General features: G+C 46.6%; 2 long non-coding RNA genes across 11 annotated transcripts in view; one reads left to right on the forward strand and one right to left on the reverse strand.

Annotated features, from left to right (window-relative positions):
- Window positions 1–665: 665 nt before the first annotated feature.
- LOC130543548 (uncharacterized) overlaps window positions 666–24,872 on the reverse strand; it is a 30,557-nt gene continuing 6,350 nt past the window's right edge. The window contains exons 2-3 of the long non-coding RNA XR_008958982.1: window positions 2,222–2,383; window positions 666–1,264 (exon numbers count right to left, since the gene is read on the reverse strand). This is a non-coding gene — a long non-coding RNA (uncharacterized LOC130543548). The remainder of the gene's footprint in view (window positions 1,265–2,221; window positions 2,384–24,872) is intronic.
- Window positions 2,062–17,683, forward strand: LOC113264719 (uncharacterized). Of its 10 annotated transcripts, XR_007191552.2 has the most exons (4): window positions 2,062–2,198; window positions 8,829–8,985; window positions 9,188–14,584; window positions 16,851–17,683. It is a non-coding gene; the product is annotated as an uncharacterized LOC113264719 (long non-coding RNA). The 10 variants fall into 10 exon arrangements; XR_007191554.2 differs by having other exon boundaries at window positions 2,594–14,584; XR_007191555.2 differs by having other exon boundaries at window positions 3,281–14,584.

The raw sequence follows: 24,872 nt of genomic DNA on the forward strand, positions 1-24,872 counted from the left end.
CATGGATGAAAGGGTCACTCTTGAAAGATATTTCAGGATGAAAATGGACCTTGGAGTTCATCTAGTCCAAGTGATACATGGGAGGGGGATACTTGGGCTAATGCCTTCAACTGTCTTCACTTTCCAGATTGTTACGAATTCTTTAAGACTTCAGAAGCACTCAGTTTTCTCTGTAAAGGATTAACATCCCTAAGGACGAAATTAAAGGGCACCCAGCAAGGACGCTACTCAATCTGAAACTAAAAGTCATCAAGGATGAATGGTCAGGATGCTGAGCGTTATCACCCCAATAAAAAGCTATGATCCCTTGCCAAGTTTCCAGATAATGAGCAAGTTTTGTGGACGTGGAACCTAATAAAGGAGAAGCTGGGTCCTGGGAGGAAGGACCCCACAACATCACGGCAAGTGTATCCAGCAACAATGCCTCCAGTCCTTCCCCAGAGAGATTGTGTGGCCCTTTGCCACAGGCACACCAAGGAAAGGGAGACACCCACACATTTGAGGTCTACCGAATACAAGATCTGACTTGACCTTGCTAACTGGAGACTCAGAGCATCAGTAAGGCCCTCCTTTTAGAATGAGGACACATAGGTTCCAGGAAATAAATGAAGGTAGCCTGGCCCAGGTCTGGGTTACGCTGGGCTCACTGAATCCAAGGACCCACTGATTGTCACTTCCGTAGTCCCCAAGTGAAAAATTGGATGCACACACACCCACATTGGTCTGTGGGAAAGCCAAGTGGAAACGACACTCCTCCCAAACCCAGCTCAAAATAGTAAGTCAAAAGCAAGATAGCTTTCTGGAGGAAAGGGTTGGTGAACCCCATCTTACCTCCATTTAAGTCACCAGTCTGGCCCCTGCAAAAAGCAGACAGATCCTGAAGGATGACAGTTTAGATGGCTACCATTCAATCAAACCCAAATGCAGCTGCTCTCCCAGATGTGGCATTTTTGCTAGAGCAGATGAACATAGCCTTGGGCATACGGAATGCAGCCACTGATCTGGCAAATGTATCGTTTTCCATCCTTATCAAAAAAAGAAGATCAGAAGCACATAACAGTATATTTATAGTCTGGTTTGAGGGCAATATTGACTCTCTTACCTTCTGTCATAACGCAGTCCAAAATAAAAAGCTGGACAGGTTACACATCCCACAGAAGATCACACTGGTCCATTATACCAATGACATTATGCTAATTGGACTGGATGAGCAGGAAGTGGCCAGGACACTGCAAGCCTAACCAAGCCACGTGCACTCAGGAGGCTAGGAAATAAACCATATGCAAGTTGAGGAACCCACCACATCAGTAAAAAAAAATTAAAAAATTTTAAAAAATAGGTTTCCAGTGATCTGAGCAATGTCAGGGCATCCATTCCAAAATAAAGGATAAATTATTGCGTCTTGCACATGTCTCCATGAAGAATGAGGGCCAACAAAGCCTGGTTCCAGTAACGGGTTCTTGAGACACAGGACTACCTCCTGCCAGGCGTGGGGGTCAGGGCAATTAAGCAATAAGCATTCCTGGAAGCCACTGCTACTCAGAAATGGCTGCCATAATTCAGCTCTAAACAGAAGTGACTACAAACCACTAATCCAAAGGCATGTCTAACTCACTTGCCCTTACCAGAATCCCCAAATGCTGTTCCAACACCACCCAACACAAGAGGAAGTTAGAATGTAGGTGTTTTCAAAAGTCTGTCCATGTGAACGCATTGCTAGGGCACCTCCGAGAGCCTAGGAAGGGGCCCGGGGAATTGACATGCCATTAGCTTCTGGGTAAATTCAACAATGTCCAGGAACCCAGACAATGAGCATCTAGCGGGGATGGAGAAGGGGGTGTCAGGCGAGGTGGAGCTGACTCTGGGTGCTGAAGTTTCAGTGCACTTTTCCAAAACATCTTCCCTATTCCTATGTCTGTAAATATTTTCACCACTGTGACAATTACCAAGGGCTTTTTGTTTGTTTATCAAACTAGGTTCCATCAAATACTCTCATAATTAGGAACAGCTGGTGAAGTACAGGGGCTGGGAGGGGAGCCCACACTCCATCCTCATCCAGAAAGAGTCACGGAGACCAAGAGTTTGGCTCCTTAGCTGCTACTCTGGGTGGGAATTACAAATATCTGGACATTCTTGCCAGGGTCTAAAATTCCGGCACTCAAGACAAGGCACGAGAGCTTGCGGCTCCAGTTTTCCCCGTAAGTAAATTGACGATACCTACTAGTCAGAGACTGCGGGATGAATGGCACTATCGAACTGCAAAATCATAGTATTATTGCTTTTCCTCTTTCATCTCATGGGGCAAGATGAATTTATGATATCGTAATTGTTTCCATGGCAGCAAATCGTATTGTCCCAAACAGGGGATTTTATGACTTCATGGCTGGATTAAGAAAAAGGAGAAATCAGATCGAGAGTGAGAAATTTGCTCAAGCATAAATATTTTCAATGATAGCAAGGGGAATAGAGCAAATAACAGATAGGCAAAATTGCCTTTGGTTTAAATGTTCTTTTTACAAGTTCATCCCGGTGCAGAAGCCCCTTCTCCAGGCGTATAATTTGTGTAATGATGCCTCTTTGCTTGAATTCACAGAAGGCTAATGGTGAAGTTCATCTATTTCGGGAATGCTTCAGCAATGCTATTACTAATTGTTTTGCAGCAAATATCTGGATTTCTGCTCTAAGCAGTTTTGTTTGGCTTTTCTATTTGTTTGGGTTGTTTGGGGCTTTTTTTTTTTTAACTCCCTCAAAGTTTTATCTACACAAATTCATTTGAAATAAACCTTTCCAGATAAAAATTGGCTTTATGTCATCTGAAAATCTGTCAAGAACTCTCTCCTCACTAGAGGCATCTGCTTTGCCTTCCGTAGGTTCCTATTGACTTCATTCTCATATTTCCAGTCTCTCATTAGTTTCTGTTTATTGCCTGAGAAGAAAGCAAAATTTCTTCCTAATTTTGAAGATACTTAAATTCACCTCAGTTTCTTTTAACCATATACAATAAACAAAGACTTGGGATTTTAAAATTCTGGGTCTCTCTCTTGCTCTATTCCTCTTTCCTTCTCTCTCTCTCTCTTCCCCCTCCCTCCCTAATCTCTCATCCTTTCTCTCCCTCCTCCTTCTCTCTCTCCCCATCTCACTCCAACCCCACACCACTCCTTTCTCTGCATAGACATATTTCCAGTACCTTCTAAGTGTAGTGTCCCCATCTCTTCCTTTTAACCCTCACATACCCAGAATCTGCAGATTCCTGCTAATTCATAAACTTCTTGCCAACCAGCTCACCCAGGAACACCACAGGGCTTCCACTCTCTGAACACCCTGGAGACACTGCTTCTTAACAACACGTCTCAGTGATCCTTCTCCATTCTTGTTCTGAAGATTCCACCTTGCTGAATCCTGTACAATGAATTACTCCTCAATATGATTCCATCAACAAGTGTTCTGTGATGGTTGGTTTTATGTCAGTTTGGGTAGACTATAGTATCCAGTTATTTAATCAAACAGTAATCTACGCATTTCTCTGAAGGCATTTGGTGTGGTTAACATCTACAATAGGTGACTTTAAGTAAAAGAGATGACCCTCAATATTGTGGGTGGGCCTCATCCAATCAGTTGAAGGCATTAAGAGCTCAAACAGGTTGCTCAAAGAAGAAATACTGACTCAAGATTGTAACATAAACTTGTCTGAGTTTCCAGGCTACTGCCTACCATATAGATTTAGGACTTCCAGAACCCCACAGTCACATTCACCAATCCTTAAAACAAGTCTGTGTGTGTATGTGTGTGTGTGTGTGTGTGTGTGTGTGTTTTACATTTCTCAGAAGAACCCTGAGTGACACATGTACATAAAGAACACATTAGGTGTTCAGTGACATGCTGAGCAATATACTGTAAGAAATACAAAAGACGTGGTCCATTTCCCCAAAGATCTTACAGCTCATGGAAGAACCAGGACTAACAGTGCCTAAAACAATGGCAAATTTTAAAAAATAATAAAAATAGGATTTAGATGTTCTGTGTAGATGCCCAGGAGTCCAGTAGAAAGAAGTATCAGTGAAACCTGGAAGGATCAGGGAACATTTCGTGAAAGAAGTGAGTGTTGAGTTGGCCTGGGGAGGATTTGAGGACTGGCACAGGTGTGGGGGAAATCAGAAGAAACTCGGGCAAGAAAAGCCAAGTAGAAGGCGGCCCAGAGGCAGGCATCCATGCAGTCTACTTACAGAACCAGGAGGAAACGAGTCTGATGGAGCAGGGTGGATTTAGAGAACCTGGAAAGCAAGGTTGGAGAGGCCGACAGGGACGGAATTGGGAGAGACCCCAATAAACCCTGGGAAAATTGTTTAGGCCTTGATATTATGGAAAGAGATCCAGGAGTGTAGATAGCAAGAGAACTTACAGGATGACAAATTCAAGGACCTTGCCCAAGCGCCCACAGCTAATTAGTAGCAGAGCCAGAGAACCAGGTTTCTTGACCTTTTGTCTAACTTTGTTCCCACCACACCTCCTGCCTCCCTACAGAATAGAGAAATGATATCATGGAAATGGTGTTAGAGAGAGACTGTCTAGTTGGGACAGTCTAATGGGAGCAGGGATGAGACCTTAGAAGGGAGGCTCCCAGGTGAGGGAGGCAAGGGTCTCCACCAGGGGAGCACTGGTGAGAGCAGGATGACAGAAGGACACGTGGTCATATAAACCCAACAGCTCCTTCTCAACCTTCACCCTTCCCACATCTTAGTAACATTTTATCGTGTCTGTGACTCCTTCCTAAAACTGCCACCCTCATTTTCTCTAACACTTTCTTTCCTCCCTCCTCTCTTTATGCTCCTTCTCTGGATCCTTTCTCCTCCTAGTTCATCAATGTAGGTGTTTCACAAGGGACTGTATTTGGCCATCTTCTTTTCTCTTTTTAACAATACCTTGGCAACTGTGATCAATCTCTTGACGTATTCACCTTGTATGACCTGTGTAATGTTCACCTTGGTAATGACCTCCATATTGCCATTTCTAGGTCTGACCATTGTCATGAGTTTCAGGCTCACGGGTTTAATTACCTATTAGAAAGCTCCACTTGGATGCCCCCTGGCACCTCCCACTCGCTGTGACTGCAGCTAAACTCATCACTTGCCTCCTCACACCTGATCCTCTAGTCTTCCCTGTTTCTGACTTGGGGATCACACACTTGGGCTCGACATCTCAGCATCGTTTTTGCTATTATTCCCTCTTGCTTGTTCTTCATATTCGATTGGATGCAAAGTTCTGTTCGTTCTACCTCACCAGCATCTCGGCCATCCCCCGATGCCTGCACTTCCGCCTTTGCTTCTGCCACCCACATCCTGGCTGCTGTGACCTCCAGCCTAGATGATGATGCCCTCTTTAGCGTTTCTCATCTCCGACCCATTTTTGAGGCCGTAACTAGATTAACTTTCCTGAAACACAGCTCCGATGCATTATTTACCTGCATGGTAATTTTTAATCTTTTTCCAAGGCCTTCAAACAGAAATAAGTTCCCTGCCTGTCTTCTTCACCCTCTTTCCCACTCTTCTCCCCACCCCCACTCTAGGCTCCAGCCCAGCTCAGTGATCATCTTCCCTCCTCACTTATGGCTGTCTTGTTTCTGGTGTTCTGTTCATGCTGTTCCCTCTGGCTGAAAGACCAACCCCCGGGTTGTCATGTCCAAGCATGACCTAATTTTCACAGCCCATCTCAAATGTCCCTCTTTCTCGAAGACTTCCTGAACTCAAGTGGAAGTAATTTTCCCCTCTTCTGCCTCCTCATAACCTGAATCTATAACTCATTATTTTCCTCCTTAAATTAGTCTTCCTGAACATGTTACACCTCTAAGCTTTTGTTACAAACTCTCCGAGGGTAGAAAATGAATCTTTATAGCACCAACCCCAAAGCACTTACACATTGTTTTGCATATACTAGGCAATAAATAAATATTTCCTTAATGAATTCTGAAAGAAGACACTGTGGGACATGGTGTGGATTGGAAAAAGTGTTTAAAGATAGGAATACAAAGAAATGGAAAGGTTTCAGGTTTAGCTGGGTGGAAGGAAAGTAGTGACATTGGGAGGGGACAGCGACTCTGACAGTGGAAAGGGATTTGGGGGCTTTAGGTGATGAGAAGATTCTAAATGGAAATGGCCACCTGGCAGCTGGACATATGGGCCTGGAACTCAGATGAGATGCCAAGACAGGGGCATAGACGTGAGAGAGGAAGCTCTGAGAGCACGTGGGGCCACCAGTGGATAACGTGGAAGAAGAGAAAAGCACAGGCCAAGAACCTGAGCCTTGAAAAACAAAGAACAGAAAACAAAGAAGTTGCAGTCGAACAGTAAGGGACAAGAACTAACGTCATAAAGAAGACGGCATTTCCAGAAGGAAAGAGATGCCCACAATGTTACATATAGAGACATCTATAAGTCACTTGCTGAATAAATGTTTATTGAACATCTTCTATGTGCCCGGCACTGCGTTAAATATAATAGAGCCCCTGAAGAGTCCGTGTTAAATATAATAGAGCCCCTGAAGAGTTACAGTCCGGTGGGGAAGAAGAGAAAGCACAGATAAATAGATAGCAGGTGGCAATGAAGTGCCTTAAAGAAAAGATGAAGTGGGGTAAGGAGATAGAGAAAGGCAGGGGTGTTATCTTAGATGGGAAAGGTCTCAGCATGGAGGTGACATTTGAACAGAAAGCTGAATGAAGTCAAGGAATGAACCATGTAAATATCTGGGCAAGTGTCTGGAAACAGCCAGATAATGGCGGGCATGGTAGCTTCCTTCTGGGTGTCTTAGCCAGCCCTGGCAGGTAAGAGGTAAGAGCATGAGATGAGGAAGGAGAGGCAGTGTGGAGATCTGAGGAAGGAGAGGCAGCCACTGGTGCTCGCTGGCGGGGGGAGGGGCCGTGCTTGCCAGATGAATGGAAACAGAGCCAGGCAGAGACAAAGGTGCTGTAGAAGGGGGACGGGGAGACTCAAGAGTGACCTCGGGCTTCCTCCAGCAGGGACTCTGTTTCCGGGGCGCAACCCTCACCTGGTTCACCGTCTACCTCCAGAAAGAGCTGGCCCTTCCGGAGCACCCAACTGGTCAATGCTACCATGTTGCCAACTCCCTGACAGAGAACTTCTGAGAAATCATTTCCCTTTGAGTCTTTCCAAATCCTTCCTGACCAGTTCCTAATCCAGGTTGCTAGCAAATCCTGCTGTCCTTTCCTCTCTTGATATTTAGCGTTCCTACCTGTCTTTCTGTTTGCATTGTCACAGCCTGAGAACAGACACCGATCCTTTCCCAGGGAAACCGTCTTCCTCCTCAGACTTCTTCCCTCTGACTCTACCTACCCTCCCCCACTGAGCCTCACCACCTCAGCCACAATCGCCTTCTTCTATTGGTGTTGCTTTTATCCAACCATCAATTTTATTTTCCTTTTCTTCCTTCTTGGGCTGGGATTCTAACAGCTTTCCACATCACCAAAGACCGAGCCCAAGCTGTTGAACCCTTGTATTAGGAACCAGGGAGCTCTGCCTCTCTTAGCCTCTTCACTGCAGCCTGAACTGATGCCTCCCCTTACCCCAAACCTGTTCCCAAGCTGGGCCACAGGCTCGGACTTGCCATCTGGGCAAACTTGCTGGTTCATCCAGTACTGGCCACAGGCCTCCCTGGCTCCATCTGGTCACGTAATGGCCACACCCCCTTCATCTTGTCACCGTGACTGTGTGCCTACCCTCACCAGTGACTCCCTGCTCCTGGCACATAAATGTGACATTAGGGGAACATGTGGCCCAGGACGGTGTGAATCTCTGGCTTCAATTTGAGGACGGCTCCTGCTTTAAGCAACTGCTGAAACTGGGACAGCCCTAGTACAGTGATGTGCTCGCAGCTTAAAAACCACAGCTAAATAAGTAAATAAATAAAATAAAATAAATGCAACATTTCGACTCTGAAGCTTTGTTAAAAGGCAGTAGCAGGGCAAACCCAGTTATTCAGCAAATATGTACTTGAATCTATCGACTTTTGATGGGTTGAAGTTACAGGAAAATGTATTCCCTCCCCAACCCTCAAGCCCCTATTCCCCTGTCGAAACAGCAAAGTCATGGGCCAGGAACTGTGATTTTAGCCTTCCTCTGAAGAATCTCTTCCTGGCTCCTAACAGAGCTGGGAGGTCTCCCTCTGGCCCCATTATTCAGGGGGCATGAACACCATCAGCCTGTGAGCTAGCTTGGCCTAAACTTGGCCCCTGAGACTCAGAACCTGGCTTCAGAAGAGTGGGAGGGGCAGAAGACGAGGGAAGAACCTTCTGGCGGCTTACTGCCTTAGGAAGCACCAGGGTGGGGGCAAAGAAGGCTCCCACAGCCTGACACCTTAAGTAAAAAAGGAGAACCCAGCGCCGGAGAGCTGCCTTCGCCGAGGGAGGCTGAGCAGGAGCCCCGGACCTTCCCCACAGCTCCCGGGGGACACAGCCTGTGGCCCCTCCTGAGCGCCCCTTCCCGCCCCCTCGGCCTGAGCCCTGTCTCCAGCACGCGGCGCGCACACCCCTCCCGGCGAAGCCCTAAAGGCAACTGAGAAGCCTTTAAAAAACAAAGCCCGATGATCTTTGTGGAGGAAATCTGCTGGAGGGGAAAAAACAAAAACAAAACCCAGCAAGGGTTGAGCAGCATCTCCGGCACTGCTGGTAGTGCGCGGCAGAAACGAACGCAATGGTCAGCCGGTCGGTCCCGAGCTTCTCTACCAGGGGAAGCAATGAGGAAAAGTCTATCTCGCCTTTGTTTGTGGGGAATTTCATAAGAATTGCCATCTCTGCGGCTGTTTTCCTTCTGTCCTCTTAGCCGCGTGCAAATCCCGGACCACGCGCTAGAGGTCGCTGTTCATTACAATCCAACCTCGCCTCCAGTGCGGGCTGCCCGCCGCCTCACGTCCCCACCGTAGAGGGAGGAACCTGCGGGCTCTGGAGGCAGGATGTCTGCTCCGCCACGCCCAGGCCAGGTAGGTCAGGATGCATCCACCTGCAAGGACGTGCGCCCTTCATTACACAGACAGAAGTATAAAGGGGGGGAGCTATCATCAAAAGTGCTTCCAATTAATTATAATTTTTCAAAAGTGCTGCATAATTTGTGACCTTTGAAACACTTCCCCTATTCCTCTGCCTTCCCCTCCTCCACACCCCAGCTGTATCTCTTCTTTCCAGGTGACCCAAGAAGCAATTTGAAGAAGGTATACCATAAGAACGACTTGAATACAAGCCAGGGTTTCAATATAGGCCATACCTGCGGCTAGCTACTACCACTGACACCACTGGGTTTGTATCCCTCCTAGCTGGTTCTGTGCCCAGAATATCAAGCAGCTAAGAAATAAAATGACAAGACAACAGAGCTGATAACACTGTGAGCCATTATAGCCTCGCCTGCTGGGGAGATTTCTAAAGCTGCTACCCAAAGAGCAGTGTCCGAATGCAAGGCCATTATTAACGAACCGGAGCTTGGCCTGACCGACCCCTTGTATTCCTTTCCTGCGTCTCCTAAGTACATTCATCTGTCCCTTCTTTAGTCCTAGCTTTGGAATTGCCAATTCTTTCCACACAGACCAACACAAAGGCGAGTTAGAGGCCGGAGTTGACATAAAAGTCAGCAGTACTTTCGTTTCCAGGCAAGTCACGAAGGCCTTATTTATTGTTTGCTGCATTTCCACTTCTGTCCTTTGCTCCGGATCCAAAGTAGAATCTAGATGGTGACGCAGAGTCGTTACACATGCAGACGCTGGTACAAGACAATGTATAATTCAGCGTTAAGACAGTGGCGCAGACTCCGACTCAGGAAAATTCTTAAAAGAGCCCAGAGCACCAGTGTAGACAGGCAAAGGCTTCTCGGTGAAAAGCAGGGCTTTGCCCCTCCTCTTGAGGGGTGGTGAAATGGGGGGATGGCTAGGAGCACCTGAGGTACGGAAGCAGACAGGAGCCTGGCTCTTGTGAGGGGACCGCCCCCCTGCAGCCCAGGTGCTGTCGCTGAGTTGGAGGGGAGGGCGGGAGCCACCAGCAGTGCGGAGCAGGGGGAGCATGATGCGGGTGCTGCCGGGAGCAATGTGCACACTTTCGTTGTGGTGGTAAAATACACATAATATTTACCATTGTATTCCTTTTGAAGTGTGTAATTCAGTGACTTTGAGTAGATCCACATTCTTGTGCAACTGTCACCACTCTCCGTCTCCGGAAACTCTTCCTCATCTCAAACAGAAACTGTGCACCCATTAGGCAATGGCCCATTCCCGTCTCCTCCAGCGCCTGGCCACCTTCATTTTATTTTCTGTAGCTATGAATTTGCCTATTCTACGTAAGGTAAGTGAAAATGTAAGTGAAATCATGCTATAGGTGTCCTTTTGTAACTGGTTTATTTTCTGTAGCATAATGTCCTCAAGGTCTATCCGTGTTGTAGTATGAGTCAGAACTCCATTCCTTTCTAAGGCTGAATAATATTCCATTGGATGGATAGACGCCATTTTGCTTATTCATTCTTCCTGTAGACGGATTTTTGGGTTGTTTCCACTCTTTGGCTATTGTGAATAAAGCTACTGTGAACATCAGTGTACAAGTAGCTTTTTAGCGTCTTACTTTCCGTTCTCTTGGGCGTATATCTAGGAGTGGAATTACTGGATCAATATGGTAATTCTATATTTAAGTTCTTGAAGAACAAATTAATTCCCACAACAGCTGCGCCATTTTACATTCCCACAAGGGAAGCACAAGATACCAATTTTTCCACATCCTCACCCAACACTTGTCATTTTCTGGGTGGTTGGTTTTTTTTTTTTTTTTTTTAATAATAGCCATCCTAATGGGTAAAGTGGTGTGTCATTACGGTTTTGATTTGCATTTCCCTAATGATTAGTTATTATTGGACATCTTTTTTGTACTTATTGTCCATTTGTATTTTCTTCAGATAAATGTCTATTCAAGTCCTTTACCCACGTGAATGACCATACACTTTTGAGGCAGTATGGTGTTTTTGTCCTGGCTTGGGCACTTCCTAGCTGTGTGACCCAGAGCTAGTTACATAATTTCTCTCAGTTCCTTCATCTGTAAGATGAAATAATAGTAATTACCCACACAGGGTTGTATGAAGATTAAGTGAGTTTGTATGTATAAAGTGCTTTGAAGAGCGGCATTAGCAGACACTAAGTGTTCGATTCATTACTACATGAGGTGGCTTGGAGAGGGGAACCATGAAGTATGGGGTAGTGAGGGGAGTGGGGAGATAACGTCCTACCACAGGTGCTGGTGGGAATGGCCTCAGAGATCCTCTAGTCTAGCCTCTGTATATAACCAGAAAGGAAAGGGACAAAAAGTTAGGCCCAAGAGCCCAGGGACAAGAGGGGCCCTTGGAGCCACTGCTCCAGAGTGCAAGTCCAGGCTCCTTCTACCACACTTTCTACTGACTTCCATTCTCACCTGCAGTGTTCTGTTAGTGTTCTCATGGGATATGACTTGGACATCTTCAAAACCACCTTGATATCCTCTTATTGGCATCGTATTGATGGACCAGCAACCGTTGTCAGTTCTGAGGCTCGGAGTGGGAGCTGACGTGAGCAGGAGGCAGCGTTACCTCCAAAATTCCCTTTTGGGGAAAGGGAGCCCCAGATTCTCTCAGTGTTTGGGGCTGGCCAGTTTCAGTCAGCATCACAGTTCTCAACGATCTGTCCCACCTTTCCCTCTCACTTCCTACTTCTGTGGGACAGCCTGACTAGAGTAGAAGACTAGGGACTAGAAGACGCTCTCCTAGAGAGACAACTCTTGCGACCTCCCCCAAAGGGCCCGAGAGTGCAGGCAGCCTCCACTTCAAGTGGAGGTCTTACTGAATGGCACCCTGCTTGTCTGCGTGGAACTCCCCATTACTCTGTGTCTACCAGCACGTATGACAATACTAGCTGCCTCCCAGCCCCCAACGGTAGCAGGTGACACAGAAATAGGTGGACAAATGGCCACAAGATGAGCTGAGGCTGCACGGGCTGCCAGAGGTTCTAAGGGCACCTCGGAAACAGAGCACCGGGCATCACTGGTGACATCAATATGGCCTCTTCTCATAGCGCCTAAAGCTGAAGTTCATTTCCAGTTTCCTCAACTGCCCTGTCTCCAGCAGCGGAATCCGCTCATATCAGCTTGACAGAAAGCCGGACGCCCTGCCTCTCTCTCTCTGATTCGGCTAATGTGATTTCTCCCGTTCGCCGCCCCTAGACAATGCAACACGCCCTTTATCTCTGACTGAGCCGCATGGCCCCTCTCATAGTCTGCTCGCTGATGATTCACATCAAATTTCCTGTTTGGCTTCCTTTATAGATGCGTGGCTCCTGGTGTTTTTACCCATCTTCTCGTGGTGCATCCGGCCCAAGAATGCTTATCTCACTTGTCAGCTTCGCAGCCGTCCTCTCCACCTATGTTACCCCAGGCAGCAGAAGGAAGTTTCACATTTAAAAGAATGTTTTGATGATTTCTTCTTCCTTCTACTTTCCCCCTTTTCTTCTAGGATGAATAATTGTGGGCTGTTATAACCCCAGGATCCTGGGGACATCTTCGGTCATCGCAAGTCTAGCGAGAAAAAAGCACCCATGGGCCCATCACCACGGCTTCCCCTGGGCAGGAGGACGAGGGCAAATATGGAACCCAAAGCATGAAGGGTGGCCCCCGAGGCCTCTGCAGCCATTTGGAGGAAGAAGTCGGAGCTTTGGGGGTCACCCGGTACACCGTGATGATTAATGCCGCATATGTGTCTTCCACACCAGTAGTTTTCAAATTGCTCCCCAAAAGTGTGGGGAGAGAGAGAGAACAGGCTCTGGGCCTCCTCTTTGATTCAAGGAGAGCAGCTCTGAGTTTATATGTTTCATACAAGATTTTCTTTGGAAGAAGCTGCTCTGTGGCCCCAGACAGGCAAACCCACAAATGGGCTTACAAGATCTCTGTCCTGAGAGGAAGGACCTCGGTCCCAACCTAGCTCCACAGTCTTTGACAAAGCATTGGAGGTCTCCCTGCCTTCTCCGAAATTAAAAAACTCGGGCTAAGAGATGGCGAAGGCCCTTCCAGTTGCCTGATCTCCTCTTAAATGTGATTCGTAGCCTTTAGACAACTGTGTCAGTTGCCGGTCAGAAGGACTTGGAGCTCAGGTCCTGCTCTGCCGCTCGTGGCTCTGCTACCTGGGCAGGGGGACACTTCTCCCTTGGAATCACTGGTAATGTTGATGGCCTTGCAAGGTTGTTGTAGGGGTTAAAAATAATGCACAGAACTCTCGGGGCACCTGGGTGCTCAGTGGGTGAAGCGTCTGACTCTTGATTTCGGCTCAGGTCCTGATCTCAGGGTTGTGAGATGGAGCCCTGGGTCAGGCTCCCTCTGCCTCTCCTCCTCCCTGCCACCACCGTCCCCCACCACTCACACTCCTGGAAGTCTGTGCTCTCTCTCTCAAAAACAAAAACAAAACCTATATATAGAACTCTTCTCAGCCCACAGTAGTTGCTCAGTGAAGGGTAGCTGTGACCTACCATGATTTTTATGCATTTATCTCTAACTCTGCCATCCTAGTACTGGACATTTAACCTGTAGGTATTTAAGTGAACGTTCACCAAGGCGTTCCTACAAAAATATTCATAGCAGCAAAATCTGTAACACCAAAAAAAAAAAAAAAAAAAAAAAAAGAGGAGGAGGAAAACAAACAAAATGTGTCCATCAATCAGGAACTGAATAAATAAATCATGGATTATGCATCTCTGTACATTTGTATTTCATGACCGTGGATAGGTTTGTTTATTGATCTATTTTATCAAAAGCAAGATTATAACCTATCCTTTTGTTTGTTTACCTCTTCCTACTTTTCTATATTAAAAGTAAGTTCAATAAATATTATTTTTTAATGCAACGTTCTCTATTCTATGTATATATTTGTTAAATAAATAAATATGTACGAGGATGAAGCTGATGAGGCCGGTGACGATGGGTCACTTTCAGAGGGTGCAGGAATCTCAGGATGTCTTTCAGGCCAACTACCAACAAGGACCAGGCTCTTTGGATGGATGTTCTTTCACCAGTCTTGCTCTCAGACCCCCTCTGTTCTACTTCATGAATTATTGGGGTCTCCCTGGGACCTTCTCCAAGTGAAATAACTCTTAGGCCCTTGGTTTTATTTATGTTTTCTGTTTTACAGCCGGAAAACTAGGAGAACGGAGAGTTAACAATTCTTGCCAGGTCTCAAAGCCTAGAACCGAATGCTCAGCTGAACACCACCAGGGTTCTCTAAGGACGCAAGCCCAATTTCCAGGTCCTCGGTGCTGACTTCTTAGCACTTGGTTTGCGAGGGAAGAGGCTCGACATCCTCCAGCAGAAGATCTGTTCCACTTGCAGAAAAAGGGGCTCCTGTCTTTATACGGAAAGCTCAGATCTTTGAGGTTTCTGTTTTAGTCTTCAGATCTTTTCCTAACTACCTTTACAGTAAAATACTCATTTTTTTAGGCACGTAGGCCAGGGCTAACCAAGTATTTCCATCACACAGATGAAAAGCTCTAGCCAATACGAGTCTAAGGATGCAGAATTTCTGGCCTGGGAAATAAATGTGTAAGTGAGATTGTTTGGTCCCCTTCTCCCCTGTGAACATCCCCCACACACACACGTTGAATGTCACACTACTTCCTCTGGCTTCAGGGCCCCATTATGACATCCTGTCATGTCACATCTGAGTTCTTCTGAAGTGTGCCAAGCTCTGCATGACTTTTCCCTCCCCTTCCTCCAAAACCCCTCTACGCCTCCAACTCCCCTACCACCGCACAGACTCAAATTCTTCCCCTCCTCGGGTAATGATCAGGAGGAAAGTCAGCAGACTCACTGATTTAATTTATGGTGTGAATGACTGATGACCTGATAATGTCTCCGGGAAAGTGAAGGTTTTATCAGAGGCATTTAATGCAAATATTTACCCTGCAGAGATTATAAATTCTTCTTTCCTCCATCCCTAACCCAGCCCTGAATTAGATGCTGGTCCACAGTCCTATTGTCCTCAGGGCTGAGAAGATCTCTGCTCATCAGGAAGAAGGCAGCTTTTTCTTTGCTGATAGATGGCTCTCCCGTGATCCTGACTCTTTCCTACTATGGATATCATATATTTCTCACTTCCTTTCCTCCTTTTCTTCCTCCAGAGCCCAGAGCCCATAAGCCTTTCTCTCTCTGTTTCATTTTTTGGGCAGCTCATAGAAGAATGCCCATAGTTTCTCTTTCTACTGGCTGCTCAGGTATCTGGAAAGAGATCACAGAGGGATCCCACTTTTATGACCACAGGGCTCCCAAATGCCGGTCTGCATTCATAACCACGCCTCCCCTGGCTTGGGTAGCACAGTGAACAGAAAAGTAGCTAGGATCTGGGCTAAGAGCCTTATCCATGAAATCATGATTGCTGCCTGTTCAAGGGCCCCGTGGGTTTCTCGAGTGTAGTCCTGGGCAATATTTATTTTTCTCCGTCCTTCTGCCAGTCTCCACCTTCAGGATCTTCTTACAAGGACTGTTGCCTTCTGCCATCCCACAGCAACTCTAGCTGCTTTGTTGTATTTGCCCGAATCACAGTCGAGCGGTGGCTGCTTCTCTTACACTGTAGACCCAAGGATGAGACAGTTGGGCCCACTCAATGGCATGGATCTGCCAAGGGGACTGTTTTTTCATTTAAGTACAACTTTTATGTTATCACAGTTTCCCTTCCCTTTGAAAGTTGGCACAAATCCTCTGGACCAGAAGACACCATGGAATGCTAGCTGTGCAAAATATCACCCAAACAACTCGTTGATAAGGCAAAGCTGAGCTTATTGCCTACAGCAGTGAAGGAGAGCCCTTGTCCTCAGCATCTCATAGCGTCTCAGAGCTAGAGGGGCTAAGGAGAGATAGTGAGATTTCAAAGTCTGACCTAAGACCAATGTTTCAGTGTGGGGGCACGTTTAGGACTGAGGAAGGATCATGATATCAGAATCTAGTATTGGTGGACAAAACAAAGCAAGGATTTTGGAAGCAAAAGGTTTCAACACGTCTTAGGTTATAAACTGTCATTTAATGCTCTTTAAATTAAAGATCGGAGGGGCACTTGGATGGCTCAGTCGGTTAAGCATCAGACTCTTGATTTCAGCTCGGGTCACGATCTCATGGTTATGGGATTGAGCGCTATCTGGCTCCACGCTCAGCACGGAGTCGGCTTGTCCCTCTTCCTCCTCTTCAGTCCTTCCCCCGCTCATGTGCATGTTCTCTCTCCCTCTCTCTCTCTCTCTTTCTCTCTCTCTCAAATAAATAAAATCTTTTTAAAAATTAAAAAAAAATAGGGGCGCCTGGGTGGCACAGCGGTTAAGCGTCTGCCTTCGGCTCAGGGCGTGATCTCGGCGTTACGGGATCGAGCCCCACATCAGGCTCCTCCACTATGAGCCTGCTTCTTCCTCTCCCACTCCCCCTGCTTGTGTTCCCTCTCTCGCTGGCTGTCTCTATCTCTGTCAAATAAATAAATAAAATCTTAAAAAAATAATTAAAAATTAAAAAAAATAAATTATAGACTTGATAGGTCTATCAGGAAGTTCTTGCAATGATCAATTAAATTTCTGCCACTTTTATCTCCCTGGATAAGAGTTTTCTGTAATAATTAAGTCATGTGATGAAGACTGTGGAATGGAAAAGTTATGTGTAAACAGTAGGCTGTGTAGGAGGCTTGATTCTTAACAGTTTAAGTCCCAAAAGTCGCCGTAGTGCTGCCCTTCACCACCTCCCTAGACAGCCGGCCCCGCCCACCCAGCAGAACCTGTAGACCTGGAGGTTTCAGGCCATTTTCTTTTCTTATAGAGCTTCTTTCCTCACCCAGGTCACTGTCTGCAGGGGAAGAGATTCCTGTTTTCATGCCCAGCTCGGCCACACACTGTCTCTCCTTGAAGCGCCTCCAGATCTCCTGCAGACAGAAATCCTTCCAGCCTTCTGGACGGGCCTGACAGGCCTGAATTCACACACACTAGGTAGGCAGCAGGAGCCCTTGTCCACAACTTTCGCGGGCAGTTGAAGGTTTGGTAGAAGAGGCAGGGTGTACACGTTGGGCCTGTTGTAAAGTGGCACCACCGTGGGAAGGACCACAGAAAATAATGCACACGAATCACCACCATTACGAAAGGAAATGGGGCAGAGCTGGCAGATGTCCGTCAACGTTTTTACTTCTTCTCACTTGGGACAGAGTGAGCACTGATCTTGGGCAAGATATCAGGCAGGACAGAAGCAGCCTGGGTCTCAGGATCATCGAATGAGAAAAGCCTGCCAGGCAGGAAATGAGGGAGAAATAAACTCCTATTATGTCAACCATGAAAAGAAATGTTTGGTCTGTTTGGTACAGCAGCTAGTACAGGACGCAAAATGACAGTTTTCCCATCGGGACTCAGAAGAAATTGATCTCTGTCATTGTTTCGAACTGAAAAACCACACCACAGCGAAGAACCCCGGGTTCAAGCTTTGGGTGATCCTGATGGAAAACCAGAACAAATTAACTTGGCTTTGGCATTTTAATCAAGTGGCAGGTATTTATAGAATGTGTTATTAGCTGATCATCCTTTGAAAACCAGTTTGCTTCTTTGGGAAGGTTTTGGCAGCTGTGCATAGGCTAATAGTTCCCATTGTCTCTCTGCTCATAGAAATAAACTGAGATTCCTCTTTTTCTTTTTTTTTTTTAAGTTTTATTTATTTATTTTAGAGAGAGAGAGAATACATGAGTGGGGGATGGGAGCAGGCAGAGGGGGAGTGAGAAGGAGAGAAGGGGACTCCCCACTGAGCGCAGAACCCACTGAGGGGCTTCATCGTACAACCCTGAGATCAAGACCTGAGCCCAAATCAAGAGTCGGACAGGTAAGCGACTGAGCCGCCCAGGCGCCCCAAAACTGAGATGCTTCTACTTTATGTATTTCGGATGGGAAGAAAGATAGGTCAAAGCCATATTTGACCAGAATCTCCTCAATACCTAGGTCATTCTCCCTGGAGTTCAGTTTGACGCAGAATCTGGAGAAAAACCTCTCCCAACACCCTTCTTAATAACCTCATGGGCTGGAAGAACTAATACCCTCATGACAAAGGAGTCCTTACTTTCAGGGACTGTCCTGAACTTTTTTCCCTCTGAGTGTAGGTGTTCAAGCTGAGTCACCAAAAAACCAAAAAACAAAAAACAAAAATAACACCCCAAATAAAAATCACATACCCATAAGGATAAGCAAGAGCCCGCCGTTTCCCCATGTTTCTATCATGTTATAGAGAAGGACACAGTGTTGATCAGGGTACAAATCCACACTAGTTTGCGTGGGATACCACGCTTAGCCATGTGGGTTTGAGGTGGGCCGCAGCTCCAGACCACCGCTGGTCTGTGTGCACCAACGCTGGGCAGTGCGCATTCTGCCTCTGTCCCCGCAACCTTATGGTCCCGGGAAGGATTTGCCCACCTTCTCCACCTACCCCACCATTTTCTCTAAAAGAAAATTGATAAAACCGGTCAATTTCATCCGAGAGAGGTAGTTAGTAGGTAGGAAAGGATTACAGACTATCATAGGAGGGAAATAGAGAATACTGTATAGAAACGCTACGAACGTGCTCATTAGCCTCCATGCTGGGACAGTTCCTCCTATCGCAAGGTGAAGAGTCCAGTGGATTAAAAAAAAAAAAAACCCTTTTTTTTTTAATTGTCCTTTCTTGGTAAAACTTTTACAATGGGAAAAAACATAGCATTTGGCTCATGCATTCTGAGTACAAAAGGATTCCACAGGCAAACAACGTTATTAGAAGAAGCTGTCCAGCTCATACTTGTTCATTCATTCGTGAGCGTGTGAGAGCCGTCAAGCAAACTGGTTTTGTGACATTCTCATTTGAGGAGGTCACATGGGCACCTTCAGCCCATTTCCATGTGTGAGTCCTGGCTTTGCTGGAGTTATTTGTGGGCAAGGCTCACATGAAAGCATTGGAAGGGTTGGCTTTTCAAGGTTTAGTTTGGAGTGAGAAGAGAAGTTGACTTCGGGGACTGGAAGGCTTGGAGACCTGGCCCACTCAGCACTAAACGCTATTTTTAGCAGTTCTTCAACCTTATTGACATAAAAAATGCCAAGTAGAATAAGACCCTAAAGGAAGGTACCTGATTTAACCATCAAATGCAACAGAAATAATCATTAAAAGCTCTTTTCCTTAATGGCCATCTTTACTCGGTTAGTTATAGTTCTTAACTTCCGGATAGTGGTTCACGTTTCAGTACTTACAGAGCATAGGGAATGCCTTTGGATTTTATTATTTCTGATAACACGAGAGTTAAAAATAAACAAATGTATCTAAATTTATTTTTGGTATAAGTGTACTTTTTGTTTTAAAGTTCCTAAGCAGGGGGCGCCTGGGTAGCGCAGTCGTTAAAAGCGTCTGCCTTCGGCTCAGGGCGTGATTCCGGCGTTCCGGGATCGAGTCCCACATCGGGCTCCTCGGCTGGGAGCCTGCTTCTTCCTCTCCCACTCCCCTTGCTGTGTTTCCTCTCTCACTGGCTGTCTCTCTGTCACATAAAATAAAATCTTTAAAAAAAAAAAAAAAAAAAAATAAAGTTCCTAAGCAAAAATACCATAGAAATTTAGACCGCCTGAGGGCTTATGAAATCAGAGGGGAATGTCACCTCGAACAGACTTTGTGGTATTGTCCCCTCACCTCCTCTGCTGTGGTGTTGTTCCCCCACCCTTCTGGGCTGTAGTGTGTCTCCTCACCTCCTGGGTTGTAGTGTGTCTCCTCACCTCCTCACCTCCTGGGTGGTGTTCTCTCACCTCCTGGGCTGTGATATTGTCTCCTCACCGCCTGGGCTGTGGTGTTGTTCCCTCACCCCCTGAGCTGTGGTGTTGTTCTCTCACCTCCTGAACTATGGTATTGACCCCTCACCTCCTGAGCGTGGTGTTGTCCCCTCACCTCCTCAGCTGTGGCGTTGGCCTCTCACCTCCTGAGCTGGGGTGTGAAGAACAGCCTAGGAGCTCCTGCAGCATGCCTTGCCTGTTCTCCAAGAGTGGCAGCCATACCATGAGAAAAAGTGGCTGTCCTTGTCATTTGTTTCAATTTGAGGAATAGAGACCCACTGAAGCCAAGTCAAATAAACAAGATTTATTGCAGAAACACATAGGAATTAAAGAAGAAATAGAATTCCAAGGACATCCAAGCACAGGAGCTAAAATTGAGCTAGGTCCTGGCTTCAAGGACACTCAGTCAACCCCAGAGGTAGAAATTAATAGATCTTCACTCCAAAAGCTCCAAGATCTGCCAAAACTTGTGTCTACTCCTGTCACTGCTCTGCTCAAAATGCTCCAGTGGCTCCCCATGTCACTCAGAGTAAAAGACTAAGTTCTTACCATGACCCACAGATCTATATGATGTTGACCCTCTCTCCCTGAGGCAACTTGCCTCCCCCTCAGTCACGCTGCTGTGACTGGCCATATTGTCTACCCTGTGGTCCCTTAACACCCCGGGAACACTCCTGTCTCCGCGATGTTGCACCTGCTTCTCCTTCTGCCTGGAATGCTCGTTCCCAGCTATCTGCTTATCCCTTCTTTTAGGTCTTTGCTCACATGTCATCTTCTCAGTGAAGCCATCCCTCTGTTTAAAGTCGTAAGCCCACCCCACCCCAACACTTCCTATCCAAATTAATCTGAATTATTTTTAACATTTTGTGGTATGAAAAATTTTACACATACTCAAAATGGTATCATGAACCCCCCTCTGGTCATCATTGATCAGATGTCTTAATTTCACTGATCTTATTTCATCTATTCCCCCTCCATTTTTTCCGGCATTATATCTAAACCTCCCAGCATGTATCACTATCTGATATATATTTCTTATTTTTCTTGGTTGTTTCATGTTTCCCCCCAAAACCGTCGGCTCCATGAGGGCTGGGATTTTCCTGGGTTTGTTCACGGCTGGTATCGCCAGCACCTGCTTGAGTGTCCGATGCAGAGTAGGTGCTCATTATTCATGGCTGAATGAAGCAATGAAGCAGTTCCCACAATCCTGCCTGCTTTCCTCCCCCACTGCTCCCCCACCATCTGACCTGTGCAGCCACAAATGCCGCAAGCACCCCTCCTCTGACCCCACCCAGTGATTGTCAGCCACAGCCCCTACTTAGCCCCGTCCCAGACTCTCAACAAGCCCCTGGCTCCCAGTCCAAGAGGCAAAACCAGATTGGCCCAGTTCCCTGTTTGTGAGCCACGTCACAGTATTCTGGCAAGGCTGTGAATCAACTTTCCTGGCGTTCTCTTGTCACCATGTGGTACAAAAGTGGGTACCCAACAGGGGCTGTCGATGGGCTATTTCCCTGGAAAGGAGTGTGTGTAATTGACATCCCTCTTTCACCACACAAACAATCTTCAGTGAATTTGATGAGATTAGGCCATGTTCCTTTTTAGGTGGTGGGTAACTCTCTCGGGCAGGCTCTAATCGTTCTAGCCATTTTGGAGTTATAATGCATCCCATAGAGAAGATATATATATGTGTGTGTGTGTGTGTGTGTGTTTGTGTGTGTGTGTGTATATATATATATATATTTTTTTTTTTTTTTGGCCGGGCTCCACCTGTGAGATAGAAAAGAATGCACAAGGAATAGCTCCCTTCACTTCAATATCTCTCTTCCACCACTACCAAGGTTGTCAACCAGCAAAGCCCTTTGGGCATCAGACACTCTCCAATTAGGCCTTCAATAAAAGCCAGGAGGTGTTGCCAGCCCATGATGACAAGCTAGGAACCTGAAGGACCAGTAATATGCTGGCACCCCAGCAACCACAATGAGGATTGCTTGGCGAATGCTTCTTGCCAACAGTGTTTCCAGTCTACCTGCCAAAGGGTGTGGCTTCTTCCTCAGCGAGCTCCTATGTGAACCAAGCGCTGACCAGGCAAGGGTAGATCCAGAAGGAAACATCACCACATCAGAGCATGTCCCAAGGCTGTGGCATTCTTTTCAGGAAAGACTGTTTATTTTCACTGGGGTATGGTTGTCCCTGATAACTCTGCGTCACCCAGCTGCCACTCACGATGATTTTTAAGGCCACCTGGTTTTCAAAGTCATCTTATAAGGTTGTAGAGACTCAGTCTCAACTCAGACTCAAACTTTTTAAATTAATAGTATTACCTCCATTAGCTGTTGAATATTGATGGAGACCTCACAGAGGCATATCCTTTTTCTAGATTCTTCCAAGGGTAGGATTGATACTCATCTGGTACAGTCATCCTGCAGTCAAAGTATTGGAATACTTCCAAACCACTTGGTAAATAGACAGTGCCCCAAACACCCCTACTTGGAAGTCTCCCACCATCTCAGCTACCTCAGCTCCTGCTCTGAGTCCTCTGGCTCTTGGCATGACCCAGAAGGTAAAGGGTTGATGCTGGCCCAGGAGGGACCACAGTATCCATTGTGATGGGTCCGTACCTGTGCCATACTGGTCGTTAAATATGTTTAATATCACCCCTGCTTCTAAGTTAAAAGCAATGACTACCACCACCCCTCATCTTAGACATTTTCATTCTTACTAATTTATAGAGAAGGCTGCAGTGGGATTGGGACTGGACCAAGGTCCTAATCCTGCACAGAGACAGGACAGCCAGAAACAGAAGTAATCGTTCAAGCAGAGACGCTGTAAGCACTTTCCTCTGCTACAGACATCTTTCCACCAGAATGATACCCACATAGGATACATATGTTTGTCTGGTTTGTGCACTGCTGTATACCCCAGCACCCAGAGCAGTGCTTGGCACGTAGAAAGTGCTCAATAAATCATCACAACTCTTGAATGAAGACATGAAGTCCCTGATCTGATGGCCCCGTTGTTGCCTAACTTGATGAACTTAGGTGACTCTAAATCTTTTCAGGACTTCACAGTTTTGACCTTTTTTCTTAACTATTTAATCTCTTCCTACATCAAGGCACAGAGGAGACAAGCATATCTATGGTGCATGTCACTGACTGATCTCCACATACACAGCGATGTGACATCTGTAGCATTTCCCTGCGGTCTAGAAGGTGTTCTGGTTTCTCCAAGCCACTTCTATTTTCATTTCCAGAAAATTAGCCTCACACATGACATCTGTTGGACCAACTCAGCAGAAGCTGTTCCAGGATCTCAGGCAGCACAGGTGAAACAAGAAAGCAGAGTCGCGCTCTGGAATCATAGCTCTGCCACGGGCCACATCATCAGTGGCTTCTTGTCCCCAGGTGCTCCATGATAGAGGAATGGGGTCAGGGACCAGGAAGAAGTGAGGTAGGTGGCAGGCCTTTAAGAGCTGGAGTAAACAAGCTCACCTTCTCTAGCCACTGATGAAAGGCCACTCTGGAAGAAGGAAAGGGCCAGGTTTCATTCACCAAGGCACCCCCTAGCTTCTACCCACTGTCCAATTGTGCTCACCTGGGACATGTTTTCGGTCAGCAAGATCTCTGTGAGGTTTGAAGGGTGAAGGAGCAAAGTCTCTGAAGGAAAATTTGAAATATGTGACATTTCAGAACCAGCCGTCTTCCCTATTTACAAAACTACAGGGGAAGTGTCAGTCTCTGAACACACATCCCATGTGCAAATTCACATTTTCCTCTTGGCTATAGTTTGAGGACCAACATGACTTCCAATACACGACACAGATGGCATGTTTCCCTACAAGTGACACGAATTGTGCGTCACAGTTACGCTTTATTTTTAACTCCTTTCATCCTGGCATTGCCACGCAGTGTGCAAACTTTAATTAATACCCCTCACAAAGTGGCGAGGATCATTATCCCTGTGTCAAGTTTGAGAAACCGAGTCACCGTAGGCTGTGACCCACAGGCCACAGGCTGAGTCAGTGGCAGAGCCAGAGATCAAATTCCTGACTCCCAACCGCCTGGCCACTGGCCTGGCCTCACACCCACTGCCGGCATTTCTTATTTGAAGCTGCTCGCTTTCGCCTGGAGCCAGCCAGACGCCTCCCCTGAGGCCTCCTTCTCATTCCATAGCTAACAAGGATGCTGCGGCCCAGGAGAGGCCGAGAACAGCAATGGGGGAGCACATATCAGACCATTTGAGGAGCTTCAACACGGTCAAGAATCTGGGCCTGACCTGGGAGTTTTCTCCCAGGAACGTAAGACCACAAAGCCCCAAGGTTTCCAGACGCCTCTCTCCATTCTCAGAGCACGTTTAGTCCGCACCTCCCTTTTTATAGTTCGTGGTTCTTAGTGACACATGAATGATTTTAGCCTTCGTCCTTTTCTTCCTGTCTCTCTGCTTGCAGTCAGTCCCGTCTTTCCTCTCCTCCTTTCACAACACATGCCTTGTCTCCTCTGCAAATAACCCTCAGACCCACACACCTTGGCCTAGGAGGCATGGCCCTACAGCTCACCTTCTGGCATGCTCTAGAAAAGGAAGCCAGAACCAACTCCACTAGAAACCAGCTTTCAGGGCATAGGAGATTACACCACGTAAAGGAGACACACAGATATCTGGGGAAGTGTCCTGATGGGTAGTAGGGTTCCCACCAGATGTTGCACACAAGGACTGTTATTATTTTTTTTCTTTTCCTGAAGGAGGACAAATACAAGAAATAGAGACCTGACAAGTTTTCAATGAAGAGGTGGTGTGGTGCAGTGGCTAAGAGAATGGGCACCGTGGAGCCCAAATACAGCAAATCCGGGCTCCACACTTACCATCTGTGTGACCTAGTCAACTTTCTTCATTGCTTGGTGCTTCCGTTCTTGATCTTCTGTCAATTGGTAAAGTTGTCCCTCTCCTCACAATCATTGTGAGAAATAAATGACTTAAGGGATCAAAAGTTCCTGAAACAGTGTCTCGTTCTTAGTAACTGTTAGAATCCAACAAACCATTCCCTCCACAGT

Source organism: Ursus arctos, unplaced genomic scaffold (genome assembly GCF_023065955.2).
Source record: "Ursus arctos isolate Adak ecotype North America unplaced genomic scaffold, UrsArc2.0 scaffold_13, whole genome shotgun sequence".
NCBI lineage: Eukaryota > Metazoa > Chordata > Mammalia > Carnivora > Ursidae > Ursus > Ursus arctos.